This window comes from Hevea brasiliensis, chromosome 4, assembly GCF_030052815.1.
Source record: "Hevea brasiliensis isolate MT/VB/25A 57/8 chromosome 4, ASM3005281v1, whole genome shotgun sequence".
Classification (NCBI taxonomy): Eukaryota; Viridiplantae; Streptophyta; class Magnoliopsida; order Malpighiales; family Euphorbiaceae; genus Hevea; species Hevea brasiliensis.
In genome coordinates, this window is record NC_079496.1 from 21,594,017 (window position 1) to 21,599,007 (window position 4,991).

Consider the following 4,991-nt stretch of genomic DNA (forward strand, 5'->3'; position numbering starts at 1 on the left):
CATGTTCCCTACAGCCAATTACCTCACCCAAGAAGTTAAATTAGAAATCTATTTCTCAAGTTAGATGTACTTCCTCATTCACCTTCTTAAGTGTGTGATGCATTCTCATTCCAAACTGCTGAGAGTTTGCTGCCATGTTAGCAATCAGCCTCCTTGCATCTTCTGGTGTCTTGTCAACCAAAGCTCCTCTACTAGTAGCATCTATCATACTGTGGTCCATTGGTAGAAGTCCCTCATAGAAATACTGAATCAAAAGCTGATCACTTATTTGATGATGGGGACAACTTGCAGACAACTTCTTAAATCACTCCCAATACTCATACAAACTCCCTCCATTGTACTGCCGGATGCCACAAATTTCTTTTCTTATGTTAGCAGCACGGGAAGCAAGAAAATACTTCTCCAAAAATATCCATTTCATTTCATTCCATGAGTCAAACAGATCCAAAAGGAAGGTAATACAACCAATCCTTAGCTGTGCCTTCCAGTGAGAAAAGGAAAGCTCGAAGCTTAATCTGGTCCTCTGAAACTCCTTAAGGTTTCATGCTGGAACACACAACATGAAATTCGTTTAAATGCTTATGTGGATCCTCACTTGAAAGACCATGAAACTTAGGCAACAAATGGATTAGTCCAGACTTTAACTCAAAATCAACATTTAAAGTAGGGAATTGAATACATAAAGGCTGTTGATTTATATTAGGAGTAGCCAACTCTTTCAAAGTCCTAGCAGTCATGGTTTCATTTTCGAAATCTGAATCCGAACTTAATTCCCTTGGAGATTGGACTCCTTCAGATGTACTCGAAATATGTTTAGCTTACTTAGACAATTTTCTCAACTGTTTAGCTATTTTTTCTACTTCTGGATCAAAGAACAAATCACCAGATTGAGAAGTTCTTATCATAAAAAAGAAAAATCAAACTAAAAGACAGAAAAATGCCTCAAAACCCTAAAAAACGATGGAATTTGGCCTTAAGAGGGCTGGCCCAATTAATCCTATGGTTATTTTTAGAATGTCGTTTCCTTCAAAACAAGTATAGAACACTTTCCTAATTCAACCAAAATTCTACCAATGAATAGTAACACCATAATTTCCACTAAAAACCTAAAAACAACAACACTTCACAAACAGAGATAATAATAGAATATCCTAACACTAAAAACATGAAATCCAATAAACTTTTAGTCCCCGGCAACGGCACCAAAATTTTGATGGTTGCCTATTTCGCAAAAAATTAACTGAAATTATCAGTAATGAAATGCTCTTTTATTTTCTGAATGAATGCAATAAGTGGTAATCCAGGTCGAACCCTAGAGACTAGGTTACTAAATTTCGTACACGTGTGTAACAAAAAAAAAAATGGGAGGGGGGGTGTTGTAACACTAAATCAGAAGAAATCAAGTTCAGAAATTAAAGAACTTAATTTAGGTATAAAATTCTCAATATAAACAAACTTTAGTCCAAGGTAATTCGCATTCCAATGAATGACTCGATCATAGACAAAAGAAATATAATTATCTCTTATTGAATACTTAATATAGATTTACCAAACAGTGAGATAAAACCCCTAACTTCCCTATACTCATCAATTCGAGCCTAGCACTCTTGTTGACTCTAATTATTAACTGAATTGGTATTAAGCAATCCTCATCAATTTAATAATTGCTTTAAGAACAGGAAGTAGTTAAGCTTAAACTATAATTTATAAAGTATAAATCATTTAATTCATCTATTGTTTCTTTAGGTTATTATCGAAAACTTGGATCATAATCAATAATACCTAATTTCTACTCATATTTAATCTTACACAACAATTACGGTTTGTGAAGATGAACTAGCAATTAATCACATCAAACAATTAACTAACAGGCCTTTTTAGCAAATCATTCAATAGATCAAAAACAATGAAATTGAGAAATAATAGATATTCAAAAAGGCATAATTTAAATTAAGAATTTGGTTTTACAAATCATGCATAAGAACTAGAATCCCTTGAACTTAATTTAAAAACTTGGCCGCTCATGTTCATGGCAAAAAAATGTAAAATAATGAAGAAATCTAAAGCTATGAACGTGAATGGAGAATGAAGGCGTGTCCCTCTGCTGCTTCCAAAGATGATCTTTATACTAAAAAACCTAATCCAAAGATAAGAACCAAACTTGGAAAAATTTTTGAAATTTAAAAAAATAAATTCTCTGCTCTGTAATCACGGCCAATTTTCAATCACTTGCCTTCTGATTCTGTCTTTGACTTCTTCAGAAAGGTTGTAGCCTTACTTCTTAGCGTTCCAACGAGTCCTCATTTGCCCAAATCAGAGGTCTACAGCCCAAGTTATGGGCTAAAAACCGAAACTGGTTCTAACAAATGATCCAACCCATGAATTTGACTTCACTACCTTTTTTAACCACCAAAATGATGTACTCTTGTCTTCAGCCCTTCATAGAAACTGTAGAGGTGGTTCTTAAGGTTCAATTGGGCTTAGGTTTGCTTCATTTGGACATCTAGAGCTCTAGATATAAAATAAGTCCCAAAACTGGTCATGACACATTAAGTGTGGGCTTTTGTAATAGATTCATAGCTAATTTTGACAACCTTGGAGACTGATTTGGACTTTGGTCCCTCTTTGTCATTTGTAGTGCTCTGACTTAGCTTTTCAATGAATTAAATAGCATTAGATTTGGAGACCCACAACTTTAGAAATACCTAAAAAATACAGTAAAGGTCAAATTAATGCAAATACTAAAAATTTCTCAGTTTAACACAATTATTACAACAACTCTCTAAAAATATGCTTAATTGATAATTATACTTTAATCAACTGAATTAGGCATAAAAATACACTAAAAACAGTAAATGTGATGGGCGTAAAACTATTAATTATGCACTTATCATTGCCTCCGTAGTCCATGTGGTCCATTACTTTGAGAATCTGCTAGTGACCTCCAAGTGCTCAAAATCCTTCTCTGATCAAATCAAAACCTAGCAGTTTCAAGACTCAAACTCTTCCAACGACCGACTTAAGCTTTTTCTAATGGTTTAAGTGCAGTAGAGTTCTCATGAATATTTTAAGTAAATATAAGTGACAAGGCCCAGGTATAAAAATATTTATACTAAAAATGGTTTCATTTTTCTAGTATATGATAAGAAAATTCAAAATTAAATTCAATTTCATTTGACAGTTGAGAAAGTGGAGGTATGAGAGGCAAGAAACAGAATATCAAATTATATTACTGTATTTTACTCCTAATTAAAATTAATTTAAAAAAATTTTAAGAAAATAAAATTAATAAGATATATGACTTTTTAATTGAAATATTATAATAGAATAATTATTAAGATATATTACTTTAGTTAATAAAAATATTATAAATAAAATACTATAAATATCATATAAGAATTCAAATATTTGATTTTATAAATTAAATTTTATTATTTAATAAAAGTTATTATCAAAATATCTTAAATTTTTTTAATTATTTATAACAAAAGTTATTATAGTACATTTAGAGTATATTATAAGGTTAAAAAAAAGTGTTTTATTTCTTTGTTTTGTTCTAATGCAATAAGAATTTTAGAACAAATAATTTTATATTTTTATTTTATTTAAAATATATTGTTTTTCAATAGTCATCAACATCCCACCCTTCCCACTTTTATATATGTTATGAAAACAAAAGATCTATACTAGCAAGCATCCTAAGAGATCCATCAATGAACTTCACTTCATTCTTAGATTATAGAGCCATTGTCATAGCCCTTACCCAGGAATGGTAGTTAGATCCAGTGAGGACTGGAGAAATAAGAACTAATGTAGTATTCTAATTTGGATGAAGGAAATATAGATTCAAAGGATGATATTAGACAAATAGACAAGACTTTACATCTCCTGCTAAAGAGATTGGTGAACATGAGGTGGTGGCATATACGTCCCAAGAAGGAGTCAGATATCTTTAGAGTATAAATATATGAGTTCTTAGACAAATGAGGCCCCATTTTAAAAGAAACTAGATACTTTTTGAGCCCAATAAAATAGAAATCTATCCAATAACATTCCCCACCTTTGTCTCAATCTCGTCCACAACCCTGAATCAAAGAAGATGCTCAACTAACCTTCATATCAAAGCAGTCATATAGTCCACACAGTGGGAATTATAGATGACCATCAGCCTCATTAAATGGACCAACCACGATAACATCAACCCACATTACAGCTAGTTATCGAAATAATGTAACCAACATGTGTACTCGTCCCTATAAACTGGTTGAAAGAGAAGTCTACTGCACTTACCTAACTGGTTATTGTGTGTCCTTATTGGTCCCTGTGTACTAGAGCCATTATTACTAAGACAACTTAATTGGACCCCTCAAATAGATTCTAATGATTAAGAAAGCCCACTTGGAATGACTTTACACGTGTCAGATAAATATTGGCTCATTAGTTCTATAAATAAGGATACCTCCACATTGGAAGGATAGGATTTTCTAGCCTATACCACGACCCTGTTAGAATTAGCCTCCTTTAACCTCTTGAGAATAGTCATAATAGTTTGACAAGTAGTCGTATGATCCCCTAAGGTACTATAGCACCCCCATTACCCAAATTCTAGCATCTTCAGAGTTTTCAACATCAAACCCATCGAGATTTGCATGAGATGTTGCTTAAGATCCTGCTTAGGGTATATCGTGGTGCTTAAGATGTGGCTCGAGTTAAGTTGAAAGTCAAGCATAGCTGAAATTTATTGAAAATTAAACCTGTCGAGATTCACTAAAGAACCTACTTACCCTATGCCGCTAGGCAATGCAATGCCTGAAACCTTACTTAAGATGTTGCTTAGGGTTAAGCAACTCTGTCAGCAAACACTCAGAAATGAGAAAATTTGTTTTGACTTGGAAACTTCTACACCTCATCTCCTGTCCATTTATTTGTCCTTATTCATTTTAGACCTACTTTAGGGAAACTTTTGAGGACTATATAAAGACATCATTTTC

At 32.7% G+C, this 4,991-nt stretch overlaps 1 non-coding gene across 1 annotated transcript; it reads left to right on the forward strand.

The window, feature by feature from the left end:
- The first annotated feature begins 266 nt into the window (after window positions 1–266).
- On the forward strand, window positions 267–373 carry LOC131179579 (small nucleolar RNA R71). The gene has a single exon (XR_009148470.1). It is a non-coding gene; the product is annotated as a small nucleolar RNA R71 (small nucleolar RNA).
- The last annotated feature ends 4,618 nt before the right edge of the window (window positions 374–4,991 follow it).